General features: G+C 41.7%; 1 protein-coding gene across 6 annotated transcripts in view; it reads left to right on the plus strand.

The window, feature by feature from the left end:
- ABR (ABR activator of RhoGEF and GTPase) overlaps positions 1-14,100 on the plus strand; it is a 2,680,879-nt gene that overhangs the window by 2,018,721 nt on the left and 648,058 nt on the right. The gene's annotated exons all lie outside the window — the stretch shown is intronic.

Here is a 14,100-nt window from a genome sequence, read left to right on the forward strand (position 1 = left end):
TGCCACAGCCTGGAGACAGTAATTTCACTCATTCCCTGCCTACAACGGGAGTTTCGATGATGGGCAGAAGCCTGTCACCGCAACAAGGGTCTGCCATTCAGTTTACCCACAGCCAGACAGACACTGACAACAGATGCATCAGATTATGCCTGAAGGGCCCATATGGCAGGAAAATGTATCCAGGGCACATGGCCTGCAAACCAGATGCATCTTCATATCAATCAAAAAGAGATGCTAGCTGTTCAAAATGCCCTGACAGCTTTCAAGGACCTGCTTCATCCAGGGTAGTTACTGATAAAGACAGACAACACTACGGTCATGTGGTACATAAACAAGCAGGGAGGTACTCATTCCTACCCCCTCTGCAGACAAGTAATGACCTTATGGGACACAGCATTGGCCTTTCAAGTTCACCTGCAAGCACAATTCCTGCCAGGAAAAACAAATACTCTGGCAGACGAACTAAGCAGAAACCTCATGGATCCCCACGAATGGAAACTGGATCCCCAAATCTTCAGGATGATAAGGAAATGGGGATGCCCAGACATAGATCTATTTGCCTCCCTGCACAACTGTCAACTGCAGAGATTTTGCACAAGGATTTACCACAAGCAAGGTTGGAAAGTGGACGCCCTATCATTCTGCTTTTTCCCCCACTACCTCTCCTTCCCAGAGTACTCCTAAAGGTCAGACAAGAGAAGCCAAAAATGATTCTGATTGCACCAGACTGGCCATGCCAGCACTGGTACCCAATCCTAAAGAGCTTGTCTTAAGGTCCAGCATGGATACTGCCTCAAACTTCTCATTTGCTGACCCAACAAAACAATCAGATCCTGCACAGCCAACTCAGGACCTTAAATATGGCAGCATGGTGGATAATGTAGCCATTCAGAACACTCCTCTTTCAAAAGCTGTTATGGATGTTATCTTGGAGGCCAGGAGGCCCAGTACCAGAAAATCTTATGCAGAAAAGTAGAAGAGATTCTGTGCTTGGAACTAGGAACAAGGCATTGACACATCTGTACCAAACATTCCTCAGGTTTTACAATACCTAACTGAGATGCTGAACAAAGGCCTTTCTTTCTCATCAATTAAGATTCATGCCTCTGCCATTTCTGCGCATTACAATACGGAACCACCTATCTTTTCTCATCCTTTAATAAGGCAGTACCTCAGAGGGGACAAAAACATTAGGCCTCCAAGGAGAGCACCAATTCCAGCCTGGGACTGCAATTTTGTTTTGGAAAAACTCACACTGCCTCCTTTTGAGCCAGCATCAACAGTGGATATTAAATTCCTATCCTGGAAAACAGCTCTGCTCTTAGCCATAACCTCTGCAAGGTGAGCCTCAGAGCTACAAGCACTCATGGCTGTGGAACCTTTCATCATTTTTCATCCAGTCAGGGTTTCTCTGAGGACAAACCCCACATGTATACCTAAGGTGGTGTCCAGTGTGGCCCTCAATCAAACCATTCACTTGCCTACCTTTTACCCAAATCCACAGAACAAGGGTGAGAAAATTCTACATTCCTTGGGCATACACAGACAGTTACGCTTCTACTTAGACAGAACTAAAGTTTTCAGAAAGACTAAGCAACGTTTAGTGTCATATGCTGCAGGATCACAAGGAAAGGCTATCTCAAAACAGACTATTTCTAAATGGATAGGCCATTGCATCTGTTTCTGCTATTCTCAACATGGCAAATCAGTGCCTAAGGGCATTAGGCCTCATTCCACCAGAGCAGCAGCCACGTCAGCAGCCTTTCTCAGGAGAGTACCAACCAAATAAATCTTAGAGGCTGCAACTTGGAGTTCAAGTTCACACCTTTACAAAGCACTACCACTTGCCTCTCTACTCTAAGTCCAGAGCAGGCTTCGCCACTGCAGTTCTGCAGGGCCTCATAGCCTCTCCTAATCCTATTTAGCCCAGCCACCCTTCCTCAGCTTTGGGATTCTACCCAAGATTAATGACAGCAACAGTGAAACACGATGAACATAGTACAGTTGTGTACCTACCATAAATGTAGATGTTCGAGTCTATTCATTGTTGCAGTGCACCCACCATCCCCTTCTCTTTGCTGGGACTTATCTGCACTTCTCTATCCTTTACAACCTTTTTGGTTTATTTGCTTGTAAATGAAGGAAATGTTATTTTTGTGTATGCATTTCTTATTGATATATTTTTCAGCCTACCTAATTGGGGCACCTGACATATGGGGCAAGAAAAACTGAAGAAAATGGCGTCGGCTGCATCTTTTATACCCCTGGCGCACTGACGTCAGGGAAGAGGCGACAGCAACCAACGCCGGACCTAGATTTTGGAATTCTGACCGACTGCGGGTAGCCTGCCATCAGGATAACCCAAGAGTAATGACTGCAACAGTGAATACACTCGAACATCTACATTTATGATAGGTACACAACTGTACTTTCTGAACAAGTGCTGAGCATGAATAAGCAAATTCAAGTGCTAAAACTAAGACTCTGTACCTGGATCTTGTGGTAGATAGGCTACCTAGTGCTTATCACTCCCACTGATAAGCTAGAAGGCTTCCCTCCAACACAGAAAGGCTTAGGGGGCTCAGAAGCTTACAAACAGTCCTGGATACAGCAAATCTGTAATCTGGACTAGACTAGTTACAGGAAAGATGGGAAACAAGCGCAACACAGGCTTTTAAACCAGAAAGTTGAAAGAGATGGAAAAACTACCAAACGGCCAATAAACTACTACAATTTCTGTGCCAAAAACCACTCTTCTGGTAGATAGTCTACCTAGTGCTTACCACTCCCACTGATAAGCTAGAAGGCTTCCCTCCAACACAGAAAAGCTTGGGGGGGGGGGCTTAGAAACTTACAAACAGTCCTGGATACAGCAAATCAGTATTTGGACTAGACTAGTTACAGGAAAGGTGGGAAACAAGCGCAAATGCAGGCTTTTAAACCAGAAAGTTGAAAAAGATGGAAAAACTGCCCAAACGGCCAATAAAGTACAATTTCTGGGCCAGAAACCACTCTTATGGTAGATAGGCTACCTAGTGCTTATCACTCCCACTGATAAGCTAAAAGGCTTCCCTCCAACACAGAAAGGCTTGGGGGTCTCAGAAGCTTACAAACAGTCCTGGTTACAGCAAATCTGTATCTGGACTAGAATAGTTATAGGAAAGGCAAGAAACAAGCTTAGAATTTCTTTTTTGGAAAGGGAGAAAGGAGAAACAGAAGATAATTCAAAATTAAGGACTTAAGTGGCTTGCCCTTCACAAATGTTCTCTCTGTATTGGTTTAATATAGAAATGGGCCTGTATGGAGCTGGATCTGATAGATCTTTGCCCTCTTTAGTTATTACAGTTACCACCTGTTTCTTCCAGGATGTTGGTACTTTTCCTCCTCTTAAAATACTGTTAAACAAAACCTTACCGATCTTTATCAGTTTTTTCCCTCCTAACTTCTAAACTTCCATATCTTTTCCTGGGGATTTTCCTGTGGATTGGTTATACATCACCTTTTTTATCTCATCTGCTCCTATCCTGTTAGTAATTGAGGCTCATCTACCTCTAACCTTGCCATATTTAATTTTTCCATAAACATTTCCATTTTACCATTTCCATTTAGTTGATTACCATATTTGTCTGCTTTATACAGGCTTTCATAGAATTTCCAAAATATTTCTAATGCTTCTACAGGATCTCTTATCTTCCCTGTTATAGGCTCCCTAAGCTTAGCAACAGCCCTTTCTACTTTCTGTCGCCCAAGTCATTGTGCTAAACAGTTTTGTGGTCTAGAGTTATCATCAAAACACAGTTGCGTAACAGCAGTCTTTCTAAACTCATGCATATTACTGAGGTAATCCCTAATTTTATGTTTAGCATTCTGCTGTTGCTCCTCTTGTTTTTTTTTTCTGTGGGATTATCCCTATGTTGCAATGCTTTAACAGTTGTCAGTTCCTCTAAATAGCTTGTTTTACTTCTTAACCATATCTCTCTTTCTTTTATTTTCACCATATGTTTAAACTCCAGTTTAATTTTATCCCATTCCCTTGCTATATTTCAGAAGAAAGTGCTAGATAAAAAGAACTTTTACCTCCAAATACAGCAAACCCATCAAAATAAACCTCAAATGTTTTGGAACAGTATTAACAAACTTCATCACCTAGGACAATCAACTACCCCTAACCCTCTAGGCTCCAACCCAGATAATCCCATTCACACTGCCAACTCTTTTAATTCTTTCTTTACCAATGCCATCCAATCTCTTGCTAGCCATCTTTCACCAGACACCACAAATCTGCCTAATTCATCTTTAAATCCTCCTCCATCCTTTCAATTGCAACCAGTGTCTACTTCTAGTATATGCTCTCTTCTACTAAAGCTTAAACCTTCCACCCCTTCTGCTGACCAACTCCCAGGAGAATACCTTCAAATTGGAGCCAAATCCATTGCCTACCCTATATCTATCCTTATCAATAGAACCATTAGTGAAGGAAATATCCCATCCATCTGGAAAATTTCTTACATTATTCCTCTACACAAAGGTGGGAACTCTAATGAATTCTCTAACTTTTGTCCTATAGCATTGCTATCTTCTCTGGCAAAAATTATGGAAAAATGTATCCAGAAGCAACTTCTAAACCACCTTCTCCAAAATAAGCTACTGGCAAACTGTCAACATGGTTTCAGAACTTACCACAGTACCACCACTGCCCTGCTATCATTTACAGATTGTATTAACAATAATCGTAACAACGGCTTTCTTTCCTCTGCAGTATTTGTTGATTTATCCAAAGCTTTCGACATAGTTCATCACCAGCTGCTCTTGCATATTATGAAATCTCTATCACTAGACCCATTAGCCATCAACTGGTTCAAATCTTACCTTGATAATAGAAAACAAGCGGTACTCTGGCACAGTAATCTTTCTAATCTCCTTCACATCTCCCTTGGTGTCCCTCAGGGCTCCATATTAGGGCCTCTCCTATTTTCCATCTATATTAATGATCTTCAGTCAGCAATTCCACATTCTGCCTGCATTCAGTATGCAGATGACTCCACTATTATCTGCTCAGCTAATTCTCAAATTGAACTGCAGACCATCACCCAAAATGCTTTTAATACTGTTGAACAATGGTTTACAAACTGCTGCCTCCTACTAAATCCAAAGAAAACGAAACTGCTACTCTTCTCCCCAACCCGCAAGTCCACCCCTACACATTTTACACTTACATCTAACAATGGTACTATTATCTCTCCAGACCTAACTACCAAACTCCTAGGAATATCTATAGACAACAACCTCAACTTTGACACACATATTACTAGTACAATAAAAACAGTCAACAAGAAACGTGGATCCCTCTATAGAATCAAACCCTTTCTTACTCCAGCAGCCAGAACTGCTATAGCCAGAACTCATCTCATCTCTACTCTACTCTACTCTATGCCTCACCCATTTATACAAACCTTTCTAAAGCCAACATTAACAAGTTGACTGTATCCTATAATAATAATGCCAGATTTGCTGCTGCCACTCCTTTCCATACCCATCACTGTCTAAATCTTAAACAACTTGATTGGTTAGAGTTTCTACACCATCTGCACTTTTCACAGCTTACTATTGCCCACAAAACCCTGTATCAACCCTCCAATACTCCTATTCTTTCAAGCCTACTTACCCTCTACCACAGTCCTAAAAACTTACGCTCTTCTAATAAACTTCTGTTTAACACCTGCAGATCCAACAATTTAGCAGGTGACTCCCTCTTCTGTAATACCATTGGTAAGCTATGGAATCTACTACCCACTGAACTCACAACTCTCTGCTCTCATACACATTTCAAAAAGAAGCTCAAGCTTCATCTCATGACACACTGGCTATGTTCCTGTACTATCCCTGACTAACTGCTGTTTCTTCTCACTAATAACCACCTGCCTCAACTAGCCTTCCCTACGAGATCTGCTTATTATGTATCTTTGACTGAATTCTCCATATATGCACCTATATCTCATCATTGTTTACTGCTCTGGCCACGCTTAATGGTAGTATAGCAGTTAACATTGCAAAAAAAGAAAAACAAAAACTGTTTTGCCCTATTCTATACAAATCAGCTCTAATCAATACTATTTTCTATATTGTTTTTAGTGTACAACTTATTGGTACTTCTTTCTTGATTGTATTTTGCATGTGTTCTTCTGTATACTTTTTCAAGTTTGTGCTTAATATGGGTTTTTATTGTATATTGTTTTATTGTATATTACTTGTTGTGTTGCACATGGAGCTTTTCTCCCCGGGCCTCTACTGAAAATGGGCATGTATCCAGCTAGACTAGCCCGGTCAACAAATGTAAAAAAAATAAAATAAATAGCTTCTAAAGGATTTCCACTGCCCATTCCTTAGGTAGGAAAGCACCAATGTCTCATTTTTATTTCATTAGCCAGTGTTTTTTATTTTAGTTATTATTTGTGCATGATCTGAAATAATTATTGGGTGCATGTCAAAACCAAATGTTCCTGTTAAATGTAAATTCTGTCTTGCCTAGCCTAGATGTCCTTCATGGATGCATCTGCAGTCATAACAACTGGGTTGTCCTGTCGTCAGGCAGCCCTTCAGTCGGCCGGACGGCCGACTGATGTCGCACTTCACCCGTCATCTCTGTGGGTCTTCGGGTATAAAGGCATCAGCCGACGCCATTTTCTTCAGTCTTTCTTGCCGTGGCGCGAAGCAGAAGCTGTTCGCAAGTGCGGTCGGTCGGATCCAGAGATTACTTCTACGAATACTACTTCGAAGACTTCTAAAGCTAAGTACCCGTTGGGGACTCTTTCTTGCCTCAGCCGATGTCAGAAAAAGTTAATAATTGTTTAACCTGTGGGAAACAAATACCTCATAAAGATTTCCACTCTTATTGTCTGCCTTGTTTAGGCCCAGCCCGGCGTAGCAGCCTGTTCGGCCTGTGCTTCTTTCAACCGACGACGCTTAGGCGTCGGTCGGAGTTTGCTGAACAGTTTTCGGTTCTGATTTTGCGTACATTATGCCGCCGGATCCTCCGACTACCCAATCTGCCAAAGCGCAAAGATAAAGACCGACACTCGCGGTCCACGGTTTCGGCGAAACCATGGTTAAGCAAACGCGAGTGTCTCGGTTTCGGCGAAACCGAGAAAACTGATCAAAGTACAGCTGAATCTATCTCTACAACTGAGGCCCCTGCTACCACTCTTGAATCGGCCTCAGAAATTTTAACCACTACGGTGGTTGCCACTGACTTATCAGACACCATTCCTTGGATGTCTCTACCCCAGCACGTGGTGCTGCTAGGCCTCCAGCAGCCATGTCCATTAAGGCCTTCGCCAGGGCTAAAGCAGCCAAGACTACTAAAACAGTGCCTGTCAAACCCCCTACAACTAGGCCCTCCTCTAGTTCTCAAATGCTTACTCTGGCAGAAGATTTAATTTCATTAATTAGAGGATCTCAATCTCACCCAGACAGGGCCTCTCAGCCCCCAGAGAAGAGACCTAGGGCAGAGCCCCCTGAGCCAGTGTCATCTGATGATTCTGCAGATGAATCAGACATAACTGACCAGCCAGAGGCTCCTTTCTCCAATTTTGAAGACTCTGATGCTGAAGAATCCATTCCAGCTGCTTCCCCACCAGAAGAATTCTCCTTTGGGGAAACCTTACATGCCATGCGAGCAGTTCCAATGGCAGCAACAGGATTTTTCAGACTCCAGAAAAAGACTTAGGACCTTTCTGCACCTTCCACAGCACAGGCCCTTAGCTATACCTCCTGTTCTCTCTGTGGTGGATGATGCTTTCAATGATGTCTGCTCCGCACCAGATTCTTTACCTCCAGCCCCTGCCAAACCAGACAGATTTTACAGGGTGCCAGACACTCATCACCACCTTTACAAGGCCCCACTTGCAGACCCCGACACTATATCCCACGCTGCCAAGGCAGTAGCCGACCATAGCTAAAAACCCTATTCCTTCTGAAAGGGAAGCAAGGTCATTAGACAGATGGGGCAAAAAGGTCTACACTTAAGCTACTCTCTCAGCTAGAGCTTTAAACTGTCAATTTCACATGATACAATACCAAGAGTTTATGCTTGATCAGTTAACTAAAAAGCTAACCACTGATGAATCTCTTGATAAGAAATATGTATTAGAAATGGTAAATAACATACAACAGGTTAGTAACCATTCCTTAAAATGTGGCTATGATGCACTGGAGGCTTCATTTAGATCAGCCATGACTGGCACAGTGATAAGAAGGCATGCATGGCTAAAGGAGCAAGCTTTACCGGATCATGTAAAAGCAAAGTTGCTAGATGCTCCTATGGATAAGACAAGTTTGTTTGGTACACCTGCCCAGCAGGTTATGAAGAAAATGGAAGAAAAGGCAAAATCTGTTCAAACGGTTAAAGATTTCTTGCAGGTTCAACCCCAAGGTTTAGCAGGAACTGGCCTGCCAAAAATTGGTCCTTTCCTGCCTCCACATGATCTCAAAGGGGCAGGAATAGTCGTTCCAGAGGCAGAAACCAATCCAGAGGAGGTGCCTACAGAGGGCGACAGTGGCAAGGTAACAACAGAGGCACAGACACAACCACTGCCACTACATCAACACAACCACAGTGACTTAACCCTAAATCCGCCTACCAGGGAACAAATAGCAGCTCCTCTAGGCGGAAAGTTAACCTTATTTTCAAAGAACTGGCACTATATAACAAAAGACAAGTGGATTTTACAAACCATAGATCAAGGTTACCGGTTCCACTTCCACACTTTACCAGTCAAAGAGGAATGCCAAATCTACCTCCAAATCAAAAAACAGAGGCTCTACAACAGATAATACAGTTAGTAAACATGAGAGCTGTGGAAAGAGTGCCAACAGCAGAGCAAGGAAAGGGTTCTACTCCAGACTATTCCTAGTTCCAAGAAAGGAAAAAGTTGGAGACCAATTCTCGACCTGTCCACCTTAAATACATACATCATTGTCCCAAAATTCAAAATGCTGACCCTACAGCAACTTCTTCCCATGCTGGGCAAGGAGTGTTGGCTGGTAACTCTAGATCTCAAGGAGGCATACCTGCGTCCCCATTCGACCAATCTGCAGAAGATACCTCAGATTTCTTGCAGGATCAGAGCACTATCAATTCTCAGCATTGCCCTTTGGCTTATCTACTGCCCAGAGTATTCACAAAATGCCTGGCATCAGTAATCGCCCATTGCAGACTACAGGAATTCAAATTTACCCATACCTGGACGACTACCTGCTACAAGGGGACAACAAAAGCAAGCTGACAACAGATTTACAAAGGGTCATTTACTTGCTACAAACACTGGGATACACAGTCAATTTACAAAAGTCAAGGCTGATACCATCCCAAACAAGGACATTCTTGGTGAATTGGACACAGTAAAACAAATGGCATTCCTAACTACAGAAAAACAAAAAGAACTCCCTCTTTACTTCTTGGCACTAACAAAACTGAACAAGTTAACAGCAAGAAAAGTACTGCAGGCCTTGGGCTTCATGGCATCATGCATAATCTTGGTCCCACTTGCCAGACTGCATATGAGAAAACTACAGTGGTACCTAAAGAATTTATGGTCCCAACACAGACACAGCCTAGAAACAGAAATCCCACTAATTCCATGCTTAAAACAGGAGTTCCTATGGTGGGCTCAGGCATGCCAGTCAAACCCAGGGCTACCCTTTCGCAGATGTCAAGCAAGCCAGACCATCACAACAGACGCTTCAGACCTAGGATGGGGGGCCCACATGCTGGACAAATGCGTGCAAGGATTGTGGACACAGGATCAACTTCACCTGCACATCAACCTAAAAGAAATGCTGGCAGTAAAACTGGCAATCCAAAAGTTCAGACCATTTCTCAAAGAAGGACAGTTGATGATAAGGACAGACAACACCACAGTCATGTGGTACATCAACAAACAGGGAGGCACTCATTCATACCCCCTATGCAGAATGACTTTGGAGCTGTGGACCCTGGCACTCAGCTACAACATCCAGTTACAGGCAATATTTGTACCGGGAAAAGAAAATACTCTAGCAGACATATTAAGCAGAACCACATCGGATACCCACGAATGGAAGCTGCACCCGGACATCTTCAGGACCATCTCAAAGAAATGGGGAATGCCTCAGATAGATCTATTCATCACCTCTCAATCACCAGCTCAAAAATTTTGGACAAGGACATTCCACCCACTAGCATGGAAAGTGGATTCGCTCTCCTTCAGCTGGAAAGGCCTAACAGCATATGCATTCCCACCTCTTCCTTGATACACAAAGTATTACTAAAAATCAAGGAAGAACGTCCAAGGATAATCCTGATAGCTCCAAACTGGCCAAGACAACACTGGTACCCACTGCTGAGGAGCATGTCTCGAACAATATGTGGCCAATACCCCTGATGCCTTTGATGTTAACTCAGAACAACTACAGCAACATACATCCAAACCTAAAAACGTTGCAACTGACTGCATGGAACATCACATAGCAGCAGCTAATCCAGAACTTTCACAAAGAGTTAAAGACATTATTCTTGAAGCACGCAGACCTTCAACAAGAAGGAACTATGCTGGAAAATGGAAAAGGTTTGTCATTTGGACTACTGAAAGAGGAAAAGATGTGTCAAACATAGATATGCCTAACATTCTGGAGTATCTGGCGAACTTCTTCATTCAGGCCTGTCCTACTCCTCCATCAAGATACATGCATCAGCTATTTCAGCAGAATACAGCTTTGATCCACCTGTTTTTAGCACCCTTTGCTCAGGCAGTTCCTCAGAGGAATCAAGAATGTAAAACCTCCAAGGAAACCACCATTACCAGCTTGGGACTTAAACTTTGTGCTGGAAAAGTTGACACTATCACCCTTTGAACCAGCAGCAACAGCAGACCTACAACACCTGTCATGGAAAACTGCTTTCCTACTGGCAATTACTTCAGCAAGGAGGGTTTCAGAACTACAGGCCTTAATGGCAGTGCAACCCTTCCTAATCTTCCACCAAGATAGAGTGTCCATGAGGACTAATCCTACATTTATGCCTAAGGTAGTATCCAGAGTGTCTTTAAACCAGGCAATCCACCTACCTACCTTCTTTCCCAACCCACAAAACAGAGCGGAATGAATACTCCATACCTGGGATGAACATAGACAGCTACGCTAATACTTGGACAGAACGAAAAGTAGCAGAAAGACTGACCAACTTTTGTAGCCTATGCAACAGGAAGGGAAGGAAAAGCTATTTCCAAACAGACAATCTCCAAATGGATAGGAAATTGCATACGATTCTGTTACTCCTTCCATGGAAAACCAATTCCACAGAACATAAGACCTCATTCTACAAGGGCACAGCCACTACCACAGCCTTCTTACGTGGCAACCAAAGACATTATTGAGGCGGCTACTTGGACCTCCGTGCATACATTTGCCAAGCATTATAATTTGCCTCTTTATTCCAGATCCCGAGCAGGGTTTGCCACTGCTGTACTGCAAGGGATCCTAAACACACCATAATCTAGTTTTATCCTCCTCCCCTAGTTGGCTATGGTATTCTACCCAGTTGTTATGACTGCAGATGCATCCATGAAGGACATAGTACAGTTTTGTACCTACCATAAATGTAGATGTCCGAACTGGATAGCATCTGCAGTCAGGATTACCCTCCCTCCTTCCCCTCTGTGGTACTCCTAGGGTGTTTACCCTCCTAATAGCTAGCTGGTGCGGGGGAGTCTCTTATGGTGTATTTGTTTGTATATATGTACATACATGCTTATTTTTGTGTTTACCTCTATCCTTTTGGAAACATTGGCATCTATCCAAATTTTAGCCTCCAAGAGGGCTACTGGCATCTGGGGCAAGAAACACTGAGGAAAATGGCGGCTGATGCCTTTATACAAGACCAACAGAGATGGCGTCGGGTGAAGTGCGACATCAGCGAAGCGGACCGGACTTTGGAATCCGGCCGACTGAAGGGTCTGGCGACAGGATAGTTGTTATGACTGCAGATGCTATCCAGTTACATGTAAATTCTGTCTTGCCTAGCCTAGTTTTTGTATCTTGGGGAATAATATGTAAATTCACTCCAAACTCCTAGTACCGAATTCACATCTTCCATGCCAAATATTTTCATACATTTCTTCAAAAATCTACCCCCTTTCTGGGCCCTCCAGACACATGTTCACTATTGCAGATCAAATTCCAGTCCCCACCTATAGGTACTATTCCTTGCTGAAAACTGATAATTTCTCCCAGAAGTTTCATAAGCTCCATTATAACAGTTTTCACTGGAATATAAATACATGCCAGTGTAATCCTCCTCCCTTGCCAGTAGCCCCTTAATGCTACATTGTTGCTGTATTGTGGCTTTTTACAATATATTTGCTGTTTAGATAGTTTTTATGTATTATTTCACTTGCTTTATAATTATTATTTTGTTTCCTTACAAATTCATGTAATGATTTTCATGTAACTTGGGGCTTTTCTCCCTGGGCCTCCATTGAAAATGGGTCTCAAGCTCAGTGGCCTTTCCTGGTCAACAAATGTCAATAAATAAATAAATATCTACCATTATTATCTTTTTATCCTTTTCTATCACTATTAGAGTTATTCCTCTTTTCCTTTGCCCCAGTTATTCTGCTGAATAACCATCCTGAAACCCTTTCTTTATCAAATTCACATGTTCACTTCTTTCCAAGTGTGTCTCCTGTAACATAGTTATTTGCACTCTACATTTTTTAATATAGTTCACTACTCTTTCTTTTTTGTATTTATCTCTGAAACCAATGGCATCTAAAGACATTACGGAAAGCATCATTTTCTTGAAAAGTTATTATTCTCACCTTTTATGTATAGCAGATTTTTGTTAAATGTCTAGTTCCAGCTTTTGTGTTATATGCATATACCGTTTGGCAGGTTAAACTTGTATACATTTGTTTCCTATCATCTCCATTTGAGCTTATGTCACATCTTACAAATCTTATTATTTTAATGAAATCCCTCAGACAAAAATCAGACACAACCCAATACCCCCTAAAACCTATTAATTTATAATAACACACAAAACTATGTACATCTTTAAATAGTTTTACCCTCCTAATAGGAACAAATATTCAAAAGCTGACAGCCACACACACACAAACCTGAGATAACCGAAAATAAAGGCTATTCATGCTAAGAACTACTGAGTGCTGTCTGGCCTTGTCTTATATTTATAGCTCTCTCAGCTGGGAAAACACTTGAACATTTTCAGAAAACATTTTCTCCAAGTCATTTCTCTGTATCAGAGTGTTTCCTAGAGACATGAGACCCAGACACAAAACTGTCGAGCATACATTTGTTTACTAGAAAAAAATTATATCCAATATTCTTCTTCATTTACTTGCTTTCTCTTAAAACGTGTTACTAGATTAAGCTAAGGGCCTCGAGCCATTTGCTGTCCTATACAAGAATGAAAAAGGCACATTAACATTTCTTTTGTCATCATCTTTTAAACAGATTTTCTTCTTCTTTTTCTACATTGCAGTGCTTACATTTCTTAAAACTTAACAAGGAGAGAGAAGAAGGGAGAAAGAAAAAAAGAAAAACAGGAGTGCCTAGTTACATTAGTATCCTCATTACACTTAAAAATAACAGAGAAAACTTTATAGCATGCAAAGAAAATCATAAACTATTAAAATAGTACCATTAAAAATTGTTTTACTTACAGTTAACTTTTCCCCTCCTTAGTATTTTTCTGAACATTAATGACATCAAGTAGGGTATATGATTTAGAGTCCTCTACAAGTTTAAAAAAGTTCAAGAAAGTCCAATATTTCCAGATTTTCTTGTTCTATCATATTTTACAAATATAATTATTTCTTTGTAATCCCACATTTATGAATTTCCAAGTTATTGATTTTAGTCCTGTTCAGCTCCATCTCCCAAATCCTGCCTGTGCTTAATTTCCAACATATTCTCAGTTCTGGTCGACTCTTCTGCTTTTTTTTCTTCTCTAAAGCATTTTCCATTGAAATATTGGATAAGGTTTCATGGGCACAGTCTTTCTGTGGTGTTTATTACCAGAAGAACAAGAAGCAAAATTTCTTT

Source organism: Protopterus annectens, chromosome 13.part0 (genome assembly GCF_019279795.1).
Source record: "Protopterus annectens isolate FY-2018-M chromosome 13.part0, PAN1.0, whole genome shotgun sequence".
NCBI lineage: Eukaryota > Metazoa > Chordata > Ceratodontiformes > Protopteridae > Protopterus > Protopterus annectens.